Genomic DNA, 16848 nt, shown 5'->3' on the forward strand with positions numbered 1-16848 from the left:
TGTCTGACCGTGCATGCGTCCCCCCGTGCGTGTCCCCCCATGTGCGTGTGTCCCCGTGTATCTGCCAGTGCATACGTCCGCCCGTGCGTGTGTCCCCCCGTGTGTCCCCGTGTGTGTGTGTGTCCCCGTGTGTGTGTCTGACCGTGCATGCGTCCCCCCTGTGCGTGTGTTGTTTCCTCCCTTTGAGGCTACAGAGCTCAGGTTGCACGGAGGTGTCCCTGGGGGCAGAGGGGGCTTTCATTCCCTTGCAACCCTGGGAAAGGGACTTGTCTTTGCAGACAGGCTTATCTCACCACCTGGACCACTCTAGCTCCTCCTGCCTTCGCTCCCTGGGGCCCTCTGTGAGCGGTCAGCCTCGTGTTGGAAACAGCACCCGCATCCTTCCCCACTCCCATCGCGTGTCTCCTGCATTCTCCCAACCCCTAACCCCCAACAGCAAAACTGGCTTGGAGGAGGAGAGAGGGGACTTCCCCTGCCTCCCCACTCAGGTGGATGAAGCTCCAGGAGGTGAGTTTGCAATTACAGGGGCCTTAAAAACACGGTGGGTCAGTGGGCACTGCCTCAGTTGGTCACTTGTTCCCTTAACAAGCGCTTCACTGGGCTCTGGGAACCTGAGAGGAATCAAACTCACCAGGTACAGGCCCACTCGGACCATCCCTGCTCTCCCTGACCCTAGATGGAGGGCGCCTCCTGGCACAATTTGGGTGGGATCCTCCTCTGGATCTTGGCACTTGGCCCAGACAGGGAGGGTCAGACAAGACCCCAGCGTTCCCCAAACCTACACCACCCACGGCAGGTCTGCCCTAGAGAAGGTGGGGAGGGGGAGCACCCCCACCAGCGGCCGTGGTGAGGGAGGCACTGGCATGCTGGGGCTGGAGACAAAGGCTCAATGCATGTGGGTTCTGGCCCGGCAAGTGAGCTAGCTGGGCCCCAGCACCTCCGCCCAGCGTGCCCTCCGCTCTGGGGGAGCCCCGTACTCCTCCGGGAAGCCTGCACTGCCTGCCCCAAGCCATCCTGCAGGGAGAGGGCGATTTCTGGTGGATGACTGGTGGCTGACGTTGCCAGTGGATAGCTTGGCCTCCAAGGGGCCTCCCCCTGATCTAACAGGCACGTGCCTGCGCCTGGGCTTCCAGTTTGTTATCCCTATAGTTTGACAGATTAGCCTTCATGGAATAGCCCTGAGGGACTGTGGGAAGGAGAGGCACAGCCAGGCTCCCTTCCACTCCCAGGACAAGGGGACTCGTGGAATCTCATTCCATGAAGAGGAGCCCATGGTCCAGAGGGGCTAATAACGAACCCCAGCAGTAACAATCGCCAACACAGACGGGCCACTCTCAACAGTCCATCGGCCAGGCCACGCCCTCTGCAGTACGCCCCCATGAGCTTACCCCGTTATTACCCCACTCCACCCAGGAGGAAACCAAGGCCCAGAGAGGTGAAGGGATTTGCCCACAGCCACAGAACTTCTAAAGTGCAGTGCTTGGGTTTGACTCAGGCCCTGTGACAGCCAGAGCCTAATGTGTTATAGCCTGTCACAGGCAAGACTCAACCCAGAAGCACCTGACCCCAAAGGTCCCCAGATCCGCCTGCTCTACAGCCTCTGAAGGCCCATGTGGAGGCAGAGACTCCCAGGCTGCAGCAGCCTCTGTAGGGCAGAAAGCACTTCCCAGCAGACAGAAGGGACCCGGCAGGAGGTCATCTGGGATGGGGACTTCAGAGAAGAGCTGGAAACATGGAGGCTTCTCCCTGCTCCCCTTTGGAGCCACAGGCCAGGGCAGCAGGCAAGTGAGTATCTCAGGCCATGGCACAAGGTGTCCCCACCCACGCCAGGTGATCCAGCTCCCTCTTCACACTCACCTGGCCTGGTGGAGGGGCTGAGGGGAAAGAGGCAGGGGTGGGCACCAGCCCACAGTGCTCATGAGCCTGGTGCTCCCTGGAGAAGGAGGGCAGGTGAGGCTGCCTGCAAGCTCGGAACAGGAGTATGCTACCTGCCCCCAAAGTGCAGCATGCATGTCCACAGGCATGCCCAGCTGCCACTGGGCAGGAGAGCCCTGCAGCTGGGACAGAGTCCCGGTCACACAGAGCAGTGAACCCAGCCCTGAGAGCTGGAGGCCACACCTAGGGAGACAGGGAGATGGAGGCAGATTCACTCCTGGCCGTATGGTTTGGGTACCAGCGGTGCCTCTGCCATTCTCAGCCTCACGTCTTCATGTGTTAGACAGGGCTATGTACCCTTTGTTGGTGGGAGGGTTTGACTGAGGCTTAGATGAGATCGTGTGTGGGGGACAGAGAATCAAGAATCTTAAGGCCGAGCATGGGACTGGGGCCTCCCCACCGCCTCCCAGGGCCTTGCTCTGTCTTGGCCTGTAGCCACCCATTGGTTCAATGGGGAGATGGAGTCGAAGATTCTCTTGCTCTTAGAAGTCACCTGTCACCTTCCCAGCTGGACAGGGGGGCCAGAGGGGTTAATAACAAATCCCAGCAATAACAATCACCACGACAGACAGGCCGCTCTCAACAGGACTGAGGAGGAGGGTCCACGAACATTAGGGGGTTACCTGGGCCCCCAAAAGTGAGATTCCAGGGTTCCATGAAAGCCTGCAGAGTCAAGCAGAGCCCCTACCATCTGGAGCGGCCTGGAGCAGGGCCAGGCCTGCAGTGCTGGAGATGAAAATGGTCCCAGGCTCTGGGGTGGGGGTGGGGAGTGGGGGCCTGTCACCCGCCGGGCGGGCTGGCGGGATGAACCGAGTCTAAATAAATCACTAACACACGGGTGGAGAATTCCTTGAACAGGCGCCCAGGATTATGGACAACAGAGCAGAGGGGAGGGGGTGGGGGAGACGCTCAGGGGAACCATGCCTGCAACCCCCTCCTTCTCATGCACCATGGCCCTTCCCTCTCTCACTCGAGGGGCTGTGACTGATGACTGGGGCTCAGGGTGGAGGCGCCTCAGCTGGGGGCCTCCTCTGTCCAGGCCCAGCCCCTCCATCCATATGTGAGAAACTCAAAAAGCCCGGCCTGTCCGAGGGGAGGGAGGTGTTGAAAGCCGCATCCTGCTGGAGGCTGAGCCCAGGCCAGAGATAATATCATGAGCGCTGGAGCGCCGTGGGGCGGAGCCTCGCCAGCCCCCGCAACAACCCCCTACCTCCTCCACACCCTGCCCCCCTCCCCACGCTGCCCCTGCCTGGACGCCCCACCCTGGGCCCTGAGTGGGAGCTCTACGGCAGGGGTCAGGTTGCTCCCAGCCTGGAAGGTGGCCTGGACCCCGTCCCACTGGACTCACCTCAAGTCTGAGAGACCCCGGCAGACCCAGGGCAGGGGCAGAGGTCACCCTGGGGACGGGAGGAGCAGTTTGAGGCCCTGGGGCTGTATCAGGTCATCCTAGGGCTCCCTCCTGCCCCTTTCTGGACCTCAGTTCTCATATGTGGATATGGAGGGGTGGTGCCCCCGTCACCTCTAAGGGTCTCTAAGCCTCACAGCACCCATACTGTGTCATGCAGCTCCAGGGGCAACCTTGGCTGCTGTTGGAGGGATGAAAGGATGGATGAGTGACTAATAAGAACCAGTAGAAAACCCACAAACCCTGCAACCCAAGGACACCTGGAGACCAGCTCCAGAGAAAGCCATCTCTGTTTCCCCGCTCAGCAATGGTACTCAGGAGCGTTGCAGTTCCGTTTACAAAGGGCGTCTGCACTCACTCCCTTGACCCTGGGAGGGAGGACAGGAGGGCTTGATGTCCCTGCAGCGCACGCAGAGACTAAGACAGGAAGGTCCAGCTGAGCTCAGAACCAGGCAGTCTCCCCGGAGGCTTCCATGCCCTCTCTCTCTGAGCTCCCAGGAGCCCCAAACTGCAAACAGAGCAGGAAATGTCAACCTGCCCATCTACTTGGTAGATGAGGCATCCAGGTCCAGGGCGGGGCAACACTGGGCACTAAAGAAAGCCAGCCAGGACAGGAGCACAGGTGTCCAGCTCCGAGCCTGGCTGTGTCCAGGCCGGGACCAGCCTGCTGTGTGCCCACTGCAGGAGCTAAGGGTCTCTGCCCAGTCAGTGCCATCAGGAGCATTGCCATGGAGGCCGGGGCCGCAGGTCTCTCTCCCTTCCCTGTGTCTCTCCTGTGCCTGGCATTTGAGCCCCTCATCTCCCAGCCCCTGCTGGCCTCTGCAGTGTTCCCACCTGCTGCCAGCCACCGCCTGCACTGCTGAGGCCCTGACTGTGTGCCGGGCAGCAACGGGAGGCCTTTGCCACACACGGGGAGCGACCTCCAACACTTGTAGCCTTGGCTGTTCCAGACTGGACGCCCGCCCAGCATACCTCTTGTTCTGGGGTCAGAGAACGCCCCTTTGAAGTGTGACTCTGCTTGCTCATTCCCACCTCATCTGCACTCCAAATCACCCACTCAAACTCTGGGTTCCCTGAACCATCCCAGGTCCCCTGCCAGGCCCCATGAAATGTGGAGAAGGCCCCAGCTTCCGATTATGCCCCCTACCCCACAGGTGTCTGGCTCACCCACCACCCTTCTCTCAGCCTCGGTTTCTTCATCTGAAAACTGGGATGGTGATTCACCCCTCAGAGGATGTGTGGTGCTGCAGGGCTCTGAGGAAAGGAGAGGGAATAGTACTTTGCAGATTGTAAAATGCTGTTCAAAACGCAAATGAAGCATGAGGGGAGAACTTGGGGGTGCTTTCCAGGGCCATGTGGAGATGGGGGAGGGCTCTCCTGTGTGAAGGCCTAGAGGTGGAGCACCTTGGGGGGTCCTGGGGCTAGTGATGCCACGCTGGGAGGGTCAGGTCATGGGGCCACCTCATTCTGAAGGGAGCGGGACCTCTGTCGGGGGCACACTGACTGGCACCTTCTCAAGGCAGACTCACCTGGGGCACTGGTCAAAGGGCCCCTTCTCTTGAGGGCAGACAAGGCCCTTTCCTGTGAACTTCTCAGCAGCCCCTCTAACCTCTTAGAAAACAAGCTCAGCGAGGAAGGAAACCAACCACAGTCGTGTGGCCACTCAGAGGGCAAGGGCAGGGTCTCGCCAGTTGGCTCAGTTTCTGGGGCTGCTCTGGGCTCAGGCCCGCTCGCCCCTCACCGCTCAGCCGGGGAGACGGAGGCCTGGCCTGGAGCAGAGCCCCTGCTGGCTCCTTGGCCCTGCCCAGTGCTCCCCATACGCTGAATGGTCCCCACTGCAGAGGTGTGTGGGCAGACGGTGCTGGAAAGTGGGGATTTTGTGGTGCTTTGGAAGGGGCTGAGTGATATTTACCCCCATAAGAGTTTGTGAGGCGAATAAATAGTCAACATGATTGCTTTACCTACTGAGGAGGTCCAGGAGTCATTCAGGATCAAGACCAGCAAACGAGTTCTGTGTCCTCTGCCGGCCAGGGAGCTACCCTACTACCTACCGGTACCTTCATGACCCTTGTTTCATTGACCCCTCACAAAAGCCCTGAAAGGAAACAAGTATTTCCTGATCCACGGATGAGGACACTGAGATTCAGAGCAGTTAAGTCACCTGCCCAAGGTCACACAGCCAACAAAAGACAGAACAGGACCTTGAACTCAGGTCTGTGGATTTCAGGTCAGGGTTCCTTTCCACTACCCCACCATTTCATCCCTGCTCCCCACCCCCATCCCACACCATCCTGCTGTCCTCGGGGTTCGCCCATTGGCCCCCCAGCTTTGTTCTCCCTGAAAAAGCCCATCTCCTTCAGCTCCTCAGGCACAAGCAGAGCACATGCAGTCACTGGGACCATGAGCAGCTTTATCCTGAGGATGGCGGGAGGCCTGGGAGGGTGTTGAACAGGAGGAGACAGGGTGGAGCCAGGCTGGAGAGGACCCTGAGAAGCTGGTGACCTTGAGCTCCAGACCCTGCACTCATCAGCATCCCCTCAAGCCTGGGGGTGGGGGTGAGAGGGCAGGACCCAGCGGTGTGTCCACACAATTATGGTTTTGTAAAATCTGCAAAAACAGAATGTTTTCATTGCAATTGGTTAAGACCTCAGTCTCGCTCCTCTCTGACTTCCACTGCCCTTCCTCCCTGGAACAGCTGTATTTTGGGGATCTGGCTGAGGGAAGTTGAGGATCCTGTTGCTTGGCTTTGGGGATGTATGTATGGGGCTGCAGGCACTTGCATGTCTGTTCTGTTCTTGCTGGCCATCCTGGTGTGCAGTGGCTTCCAGGAACACTCCCACCACCCACCAGCACCATGACCCTGTGAGGCAGAGCCCAAGGTCATGAGGGACATCAACATGTCCAGCAGACCTTGACCCTGACGGCATGTGGACAGTGGTGAACAAGCCAGGAATGAAATGGACAGAGCCAGACGCTAATACGTGGAAAACGCTTCCAATCACCAGACTGCAAAGTTGCAAGTGGATTTGGTTCTCTTTGATGCGTACTCCACATGGAAGTTTCCTCCTGTCAGGGGCACTCAGTGAAGCCCCAGGTTTAACTCTAAAGGCACTGTTCATTTTGTTCTCTTTTCTTATGACAATCACACAAAATTCAGCTTCTCAGAATTCCCATGTTTTTGGCAAATGTGTAGCAGTATTACAAACAACAAATACATCTGTGCATTAAGCTGCAAGTTTTACGCACCCCAGGTGATGGAACCACACATTAGAATACCAACTTATCCCATCCTGCTGCAGTCTGGCTGCTCTAGATGAAACAGCGGGCAACTATTTTTTTTTTTTTTTTCTCAACAAGGACTCTCCACATTGCACAAGGCTCAGCCTCTCAAAACTCGATCTGCCCTGGTCTACCAAGAGGCCTCCCAGCCTCGCTCAACCTCTGCAACACTCTTTCTCTGACTGTAAATTGTGTGACCATAACCAGGGATTCCCCCAGACCTAGGCACCCCCAGGCCCTCACCTGTACTCTCGGTACCCTCATCGGCATATTTTCCCCAAGCCTGCACATTTCAGAGTCTGAAAATCTCCCCTTCCCAGGCCTCCCACATTGGGGACGCATTTTGGCAGGTAGCACCTCGGTGGCTGGGTGGGGGCCAGAAGAATAGGGGCTCTGAAGGAGCAGATGCTGGGCCCCAGCCCCTGCCAGGCCTCTGCAGCTGGGCTGCACGTGGCTGATCAAATCGCCAGACGCGCAGCCTGCTTAGGAAAGGAACCTGGCCAGCCTGCACGTCCAGGACCTGTCTTGCAGGCAGGGGGGCTGGCCTGGTTGGACCCTCTGCAGACTTCCTGCTCCAAGGTGCTCAGCCTCTGCCAGCTCCGCTCTCCACACCCCACGGATGAGGTGCTCACCCACTCTCCGGGGAATCCCTTGCACCTTGTCCAGCCAGAGCTGTGAGAAGCCTTGTGTGGAGGGAGCATCTGCCTCTGGGTGGCCTCTGCCCAAAGGTCTGGGGTCCACCCTTGGATCAAGCAGGACAAACTCAGCCTCCCTTTCAGCATGTGGAAAACCCCTGCTCCCACTTGTCCTTCACGACCCAGGCCAAACCTCATTGCCCTTTGAGGTTTTCCCTGCTCCCATCTCGCCTCCAAAGTTCAGGGGCTCCCACACGGGGCAGTGCGGTCAGTCATTTTTCTCTAATCCATTCTATCTTTTCTCATATCAGATCATTTCTGTTCATCTGTCTTCAGGGTCAGGTAGTCTTTTTTCTGCCATCTCCAATCTATTGTCTAGCCCAGTCAGTGAATTTTCCATTTCAATGATTATATATTGAGTATGTGTGTGTGCATTTATATTTCTCTGCTGAGAATCCCTTTCTTTTCACTCGTTAAGACCGCTTTTTTGGCCAGGCATGGTGTCTCATGCCTGTAATCCCAGCACTCTGAGAGGCCAAGGTGGGTGGATCACTTGAGGTCAGGAGTTAAAGACCAATCTGGCCAACATGGTGAAACCCCGTCTCTACTATAAATATAAAAATTAACTGGGCGTGATGGTGGGCACCTGTAGTCTTAGCTACTTGGGAGGCTGAGGTGAGAGAATCACTTGAATCTGGGAGGCAGAGGTTGCAGTGAGCTGAGATTGCACCACTGCACTCCAACCTGGGTGACAGAGTAAGCTTCCATCTCAAAAAAAGAAAAAAAAGGCCGGATGCAGTGGCTCACGTCTATAATCCCAGCACTTTGGGAGGCCGAGGCGGGTGGATCATGAGGTCAGGAGATTGAGACCATCCTGGCTAACACAGTGAAACCCTGTCTCTACCAAAAATACAAAAAAAAAAAAAAAAAAAAATAGCTGGGCATGGTGGCGGGCGCCTGTAGTCCCAGCTACTTGGGAGGCTGAGACAGGAGACTGGTGTGTACCTGGGAGGTGGAGCTTGCAGTGAGCCGAGATCGTGCCACTGCACTCCAGCCTGGGCGACAGAGCGAGACTCCATCTCGAAAAGATAAAAAAAAAAAAAAAAAAAAAGAGTGGGGGGGAAGCCACTGTTTCCAAAGTCTTTGCTAAATCCAGCATGCCAACATGCATGCCACTGAGCCAGTTGCTGTTGTTCGCCCTTTTTGTTTTCCTGAGTGTGGGTCACATTTTCCTGTTTCAGTGCAGCTTAGAAACTAGATATTCTGGTACTCTGGGTTTCTTCGTGCTCCTCTGATGGTTGCTGTATTTATTCTGCTGGGGGGTCATTTGCCTGTTTCAGCCTCATGCTCTGTCTCCTCCACAGAAACCTCTGCTCTGCTCCCGCAGCTCCCACTCATGGCTTTTCTCAGTGTGGCTGCCAGGTGTCCCCTGCAGCTATCAGTGGGCAGTCATCCAAGGATTGGGAAGTTTACATTCAGATTTTGTTGCTCACTTTTCGATGGTTCCCTTGTTTCTGTGGATTTTCCCCTAAATTTCCAGCTGTTCTACCAGGCTTGGACTCCGTCCTCTGATACCTCAAGGTAGTAAGACGTTTTCACTTTCTGCTGCCTGTGCTGTATACAGGTATACAGGTTGGGAAGTTCACTCACTGTTTAAAAATCAGGACACTCACATATTTTACCCAGTCCAGAGCTGCTCTGTCTTTCGAGGGTAGCTTATCTCCAGTTTCTGTTTGTTTTTATTTTTCACCAGACCCTCTAGCATTGGAATATTTGGACAGAGTCTGTGCTCGGGTTTTGGGCCTGAGGCCTTCATGCCACCAGAATGTTGCCTTTGATGCTCCAGCTGCCCTTACAGTTTTGAACTCTACTGTCTTCCACCTGCTCCAGCCTCGGGGGTGTGAGAGTGCTGCCATGATTCTGACCTCTTCTCGTTGCCATTTTTCAACAGTAAACTTCTTTTTCCAGCTTCTGTCTTTCTAAGACACTTTCCAGGGGCTTTACATACTTGCTTTTTTTAAAAAAAGAAATACTTTGTCTAGATTCCATAATTGCTATCTGCAGGACAATTCATGCAGCCACTTCATACCACCGCCATTACAGGAAGTTTCTCCCACTGCACTCTTTCGAAAACCTATGCTGGCTGGGTGCGGTGGCCCACACCTGTAATCCCAGCCCTTTAGGAAGCTGAGGCCGGTGGATCACTTGAGGTCAGGAGTTTGAGAACTGCCTGGCCAACATGGTGAAGCCCTGTCTCTACTAAAAATACAAAAATTAGCTGGGCGTGGTGGCACGGGCCTGTAATCCCAGCCACTGGGGAGGCTGAGGCAGGAGAATCGCTTGAACCTGGGAGGCAGAGGTTGCAGAGAGCCAAGATCGTGCCACTGCACTTCAGCCTGGGCAATGAAGCAAGACTCCGTCTCAAAAAAAAAAAAAAAAAGAAGAAGAAAAGAAAAAAAAAAAACAAAAGAAAGAAAAAGAAAGAAAACCTATGCTAGAACATGTCACTCTCCACTCTCCACACTGACAACCCTTCCAAAGTTTCCCATTGCATTGAAGAGCAAGTAAAAAATCCCTAGTGAGGCCTGCAATACCATACAAGAAATAATGTAGGGATTATTTCAAAGTTAAAAATTCCTGTAGCGACCCCTTAAGGTTGAAACCTGATTTTTCTTTGTAATATCGCCTAAAGAAGTCTGTGCCAGGGTAGGATCTTTTCCTTATCCCCCTCCTTCCTAGAGCCTGGCACACACTGAACCCAGAAGTCAGAGGGGGCATTTGGGAATGCAGCCACGGTGGAGTGAGAGACAGAAACACCTTGGCCACAATGAGGCCAGGGCGGACCCTACTTGGCGCTGCAAATGGTCAGAGTCTGTCTGGTGGATGCGCTGCCAACAGGAGCCACAGTCCCTTCCACAGCCTGGACCCTCCAGGGGCTGAAGAAAAGAAAAGGTTGAGCTCAAAGAGGGAGGGAAACCCAGGGGTTAAAGGCATCAGGGGAAATAGTTCAGGGGGCAGAGAGTCTAGAGGAGAGGGCCTAGCCACAAACGGCACCCAAGGATCTAGAAGGAAGACTCAGGTTGGGGACGGGTGAAGTCGGCCCTCCCAGGGCTTCCCGCCTTCCCTCATAGGGGTGGGCAGCTATGGCACAACCCTGAAGCAAAGACTGTTTCCATGTCCTCCTGGGTCCTGTTTTTTCTTGGTGGGGTGGAGGACAGATGATGAATTGCAAGGAAGAATTATTAAAGATCGTTCCATCCCTCCATTTTCACTCTCAAGAACATTTTACAAACTAAAAACTAAATATAAACTAAGGTCTATAGCTCTCCCACAACCATAAAACCAAAGCAAGTTTACAAATTAAAACCACACAAAACTACTAAGCCAATTAAATTCATATTAGCTATATTAATTTAACGCGGTGGATGATATTTTGCTGAAACTAAATCACCATCCATCTTGTGACCCTGGCACTCCCGCCACATGCCACACTGCCAGTTCCTCAGCCTCTAACGTGCCCACACTACATGTCAATGACAACTTATTTCTCTCCCTCCGAATCTCTAGGGTTCCTTTGTCTGGGCTACAGGCCCCAACATCTCTGGAACTTCACTCAGCAGGAATGCTTCGTGTGTCCAGTTACCTGCTCTGTCCCCGCTCTGTGGCAGTAACAGCAGCCGGTGAGGCTGGGCTTTAAGCTTGGTGTTAGTCATTCCTTTGACTCCTTCACCGATACCCCCATTTATTGCCTCCAGGACAGAGTGGATACAGCCCAGAACAATAAAGGGAATTGAAGCACTGCCTGTCTGGAAAGCCAAGCTTTCCCGGCAAGGCCAGGCTTTGTTGAGCAAGGACAGGATGTGTGAGTTCTGACCAGACAGAACCTGGAGGACTTTGAATGTACATCAAAACAAAACAAAAAAAAACAAACAAAAGCCGTAGAGGAGAGAAAAATACAGGCTGGGGTTGATGCAGGAGTCTTTTCTCACTTTTGAAAGAGGAAGTGAAGGTGTGAACAGCTGCAGTGGAGGCTATGTGGAAGGCAGGAAGCCCCAAGTTAAAGACTTGGAGCCGGAGAGAAGCACTTCCTCTCTGGTCCCTGTCCCCTTCTGGGTTCTAAATGGGAAACAGGGACCTGACTGCCCAGGGCCTGCCAGGAGAAGCCAGGCAAGCCTTCATAGAAGGCTCCGTGTTCCTCAGGGTGCAGGACAGCCAACCAGCAGAGTAGAGAAGTCCACGCAGGTGGCCTGGTGGCAGCAGTGAGGGAAAGCCGGCTAGGCGGCTGAGCCCCAAGGGAGCTGAGTGGGCCTTGCCCTGGAGGAGAGGGTCCCAGGGTGAGAACCAAGGAAGGGCCTCTGCAGTGGGGCCGGCCCCTGACACCCAGATGAGCCACACCACTGGCAGGTCAGGGGACACTTGCTTGAAGCCTGGTCCCTGGGGCCAGAAGGGGTGAGGTCAGGAAATCTGGGGAATCTGAGCATTTACCCCACAGAGGATAATCTTTAACTAGAGATGAATGAGTTGCCTTTAAGTGGTCAGATAAGCGTTTTGCTGCCAGCAGCCAAAACAGGTTCGGGTGAGGACAGTTACGGGAAATAAAGTGACATTTCTGCACATTAGGGTTGTGGCTGTAAATTACACCCCACCACATGCGGGGGCTTCCTTGTGCCAGCAGGATGGGCTGGGACTAAAGCTGAGTCCATGGGGGCAGCCAGACGGGTCAGGATGCACTTTGAAAAAAAAAAAAAAAATCACCAGGCAGTTTTGGGCGTTTGGGAGGGGGTGAGGTAGTGAAAAAAAAAAAAAATCATCAACACTGAAATACAAAATACAATCATCAGAAAACAGCCTGGGGAGGAGGGGCGGCGTCTGTAGATCCCCGGAGGAGCTCGGCATCGCCCGCGCCTCCTCCGCGCCGCGGCCCATCGCCCAGCTCCAGGAGTCATGGCCTTCTCTACTCCAAGCCCCTGCACAGGCTCTTCGCTCGGCCTGGCATGGACTGTGTCTGGGTTCAGGTCTCAGTTTACAGCTCACTGACCCGAGGCTTGCCTGAGATCTCTCCTGGTCGCCCGTGGTTTCCCCAACGCGCCGCCCCATGGCTGTTCAGCTAGTGCCGACCGACAGGGGGAGCCCCGTCAATGCGAGAGGCAGGAAGGAATGGTGGGAACGGGGCCCGCAGAGCTGATGTCAGGCAGAGACGTGACTCAAAGGTCCTGATTTCAAGTCCTAGCTCTGTCGCTTTTTAGCCCTGTAAACTTAGCCAACACTAACTTCTCCGGATCTCAACTGCTTCCTCTATAAAATGGGCACTCAACACACCAAGACGAATCTATCCAGGTTTCCTGAGCACAAGCTGTGCCTTAAAATCCCGCGCCTGCCCTGTGGGAGCTCATAGGCTCCTGAAGGTGATAGATAGGGAAACATACACTTAGGGACATGTAGGAAGGGCTGCGCTGGAAGCACACACAGGTAGTGGGGGAACACAAAGGAGGGAGAGTGGGTGGGTGGAGAGTGGGGAAGACGTCAGGGAGGACTTCAAAGAGGAGAGGAGGTAGCTGAGCGCTGGCATATACATGGACAGAGGTTTGCTGTGGGTTAGGGGGAAAGACATTCTACACAGAGACATCATGGCGGCAAAGGCCCCAGGGCTGCAGGGGCAGGGCGTTCTGGGAATGGCAAGTGCATCCACCTGGCTGGAGGGCGGAGTGTGTGCCACAAGGCATAGGGGACTCCAGTCACCTGTCAGCCATCATCCATAGCCAATCTTTTTTCCTCCACACCCCACTCACACCCTATCCCCAATCCCAGACAGATGCATCTCATCTGTAAATATTTCTGTATGCATCTAAGCAACAAGGACTTAAAAAAACCAAAACCAGTATGCTATTATCACATCTAAACAAATAACCAGTCCTTCATATCATATTTAGTCAGTGTTCCCATTTTGATTGTTCCTTAATTTCTTTTTTTCAGGTTGTTTAGTTTACAGGAACCAAGCACGGTTCATAATGGGATTGATTTATATGTCTCTTGAGTCTCCTGTTAATAGGTTTTTCCTTCTTCTGTGTATTTTTTTCTTTCAGTATATTTATTGGAGAAACCAGGTGGTTCGTCCTGCGGGGTTTCCAACCGTCTGGATTTTTCCGATTGCATTTTCCTGGTGTTAAAGTCTCATCTGCCCTCTGAATTTCCCATAAACTGGTAGTTAGATCCAGAGCAGTACCACCCAATAGTAAATCATGTGAGCCACAAGTGCAAGTCACATATGTAATTTTAGATTTTCAGGTAGTGACATTTTAAAAAGCAAAAAGAAACGGATGAAATTAATTATATCTTACTTAACTCAATATATTCAAAATATTATTCTAACATGTCATAATATAAAAATTAATATAAAAGAATTTACATTCTTTTTTGTACAAAATCTCTGCAGTTCAGTGTAGATTGTATTCATAGCACATCTCAATGTGGACTAGCCACTGTTCAATGACTTCAGAACTCCATGTGGCTAGTGTCTCCTGTCTTTGGACAGCACGGATAGAAGCTTCATTATATTCAGGGTCAAACTTATGTCAAAACTATTTCAAAGGTGTGCGCTTTTCCATCAGGAGGCATCAGATGTCTGTTTGCCTGTCTTTCTGTGCCATTGATGACATTGTCTTAGGTGTGCTCATTCCTTAGGAGTTGCAAAGAGGTGACAGCCTAATTCTATGATCCCTTCTGAATCTTGTTACTTGGAATATTTACATAAGAGAAACTTCCCTTCACCAACTATCCGGCTAACTAGTGTGTACAATGCATATAGCAAAGGTAAATACATGTTTGATGCTTTATTTTATGTAACAGTTCTCATAGGGTGAGAGCTGTGTTTAGGACAGGTCACATGCTTGCCATGTGGAATGTGGGCTGGAGGGCACAAAGGTAGCTGAAGGGCGCCTGGGGAGGGGGTGATTATAATCCAGGCATGTTGAACTTAGGGGCAGCAAACTATCCCCTCCCATAAACCTCAGGAATCTCCTTCAAAAGGCCCAGGAAGCTCTGAGCCACCCTCATGGTGCTCCTTCTGCCCTGGCTTGTACCCCAGGATAGTCACTCCAGTCAGGCCCCATCCCGGGCTGTCCCTCTTTAAGGGGCCAGGCGGGAAGTTCACCTGCAGCCTCCCACCTGTGCAGACGGACAGCTCAGCCCACTCCTGCCCGGCCGCCCTTCCTTGCCGTCCTCACCACGCCCTGGGGCTCTCCCTTCTCCCCGTCACCCCACATTTTCTCTGGGGCCTTGCTCCTTTCATTGTCCCGTCTTCTTCCTGAACCTTTGCCTTCTTCCTCTACTGGCTCCATCCCATTTGCATTTACAGGAAATCTTCCTTCGATCTCACAGTCCCTTTCAACTCCCGCCCGTATTTTTCTCCACCACTTTATAGCTAAACTCGCAAGAGTTGTCTACACTCACTGTCTCTACCTCCCCACTGTGCACGCCCACTGCCCCGTGCTTCCTTGCTGCTCCCCAGCCCTGAAACAGCTCCCATGGAGGTCACCAAGGACCTCAGGCTGTGCCTGCCCTCACCTCCCATGGCACCTCCTGGGTCTTTGGCCCTGTTGACCCTTCCCCATTTCCAGGTTTCTGTCCTGTGTCTCGTCCCACAGTCTTCCATGCTCAGCCTTGGGGGAAGCTCCTTGGGCCTCTGTTCTGGCTGCTCTTCTGCTAACCCTGTGCACAGAACCCCCGACACACACACCCAGCCATATCCCCTGCCCCTGGCCCTCAGACACAGGCTCAGTCCTCCCCTCCTCAACTACCTGCCTTACACCCAGCTCCACCACAGCTCCAGGCCCTCTGTACTTGCCTTCATATCATATTTCCTCAGGAGAGACAGGCCTCTCCTGTCTCAGCCACAGGCCTGGCAGCTTCCTGAGGGCAGGGACTGTGTCTGCCTTGTGCATTTCTCACCCTGGAGCCTAGTGCGGGGCTTGGTGTGCAGTGTAGAGTCAGTAACCATTAAACACACGAATAATACAGGTTCCCGGCAACACCTTTGTTCTTGCTTCTTACCCTGGCTGGTAGCCCCGGCCCCGTTTCACCCCGTTGATCTACCTGTCAGACACAGCTAAGGGGGGTCCTCAAAGAAGCCCCTCCTGCCCCTTTGCCCCCCGCCCCTTTTATGCCTGTCAGTCATAATGTACACGGCCGACCTCATGGACTTTTGACAGTTGTATCGCCTTTCTGGCAGTTATAAATACACATTTTCCCCCTTAAAGTTGCTCCACTCCCCATAGCACAATGCTGTGAGTGCTCAGGTTTTCCACTCCCTGCACAGAAACGTCCCCCAGATTTGCTCCTCCCTCTTAACTGGGGCTGCGGAGTAGGGAGGACTCTCTGTATCGGGCAGGATGTTCAGATGGGTGGGACAGAAGGAGAGGCTGTGGGGCCTCCACAGGGCTTGGGGTGTGGAAGAAAGATCCCTGGGGGAGAGGTCAGGGCCTGGTCTGGCCCCAGTGTGGCCTTGGGATCTGCGTGATCTTCGGCAGGTCATCCTTCTTTGGGGGTTTCCTGTGGGTTCCCGGGTCAAGCAGCGATGGGAACACCTTGCCCACACACTCGGCGGGCTGGCCTTGGAATCAAATGCAATTATTTGGGGGAGAGGGTTAGGACAGGAGAAACACTGCCTGTTTGAGGGGTCGCTGCGTCACCATGGAGAGAAAGCAGGCGTCGCCATACAGATGTGCGCAGGGCAGGGCACCAGGCCTCAGCTCCTGTTCTGGTTTCCCAGCTGGTGGTGGCTCATTAGCACTCAGAATGTTTACTGAGAATCGGTGTGATTTACTATTTACAATAACGCAGTTCCACAGTCTTACATGATCCAGGGACAGCTCTGCTTCTAAAGGTTTCCGATGCTGATTCTGGGAACACTGGGCCTCCAGGAGCTCTGGGAACACAGAGCTCCCAGGGGACCAAGAGACAGACACAGGCGTGACTTACCACACTCAGCCTGTGCTCCTCCTCACCCACACTGCCCCGCTGCATACCGACATGCACACCTCAGGAGCACCTACTGTATGCCACTGAAGGCAACACTTAGGCACGGGTCGGGGCTGAGAAGTTCAGGCGGCCGGCAGGTTTTTGGCAGCAAGGGGCCTGGTGCTGAGGTCAGCAGGTTCTGGAGACGTGCGCTGCACGAACAAAAGGTCACATATCACCTGCACACAAAGAAGCCTGGAGTCTCCTCACATCAAGTGTGCCTGACCCTTGACCCAAAGAGTGAGTAATCTGTGGAAATACACAGTGAGGCTGGTTTCTTTGAGGAATAAGGTATTCTGCGTAACTAAAATGTTTTAAAAAGTTTTTGCAGGTAAACTTTCGAGAGAACAAGTTTATCCCTTAAAGCATCAACTTATTTTAACCACTTTGAATAATACACTTCCTTAAACTATTTTATGCATTTTCCTATCAAACTAAAATCAATGTATCCTTTTTGTGATGACTGGGGTCTATCCTTAGCAACAGTAAGTCACATTAAGGCTGAATTTTTTAAGCTAGCTGTTTTATTAATTTTTATTACACATTTTACAAGCTCTTGTGCCATGCACTTTTGAGTCG

The sequence above is a fragment of the Mandrillus leucophaeus genome, unplaced genomic scaffold (assembly GCF_000951045.1).
Source record: "Mandrillus leucophaeus isolate KB7577 unplaced genomic scaffold, Mleu.le_1.0 Scaffold674, whole genome shotgun sequence".
NCBI classification, from domain to species: domain Eukaryota; kingdom Metazoa; phylum Chordata; class Mammalia; order Primates; family Cercopithecidae; genus Mandrillus; species Mandrillus leucophaeus.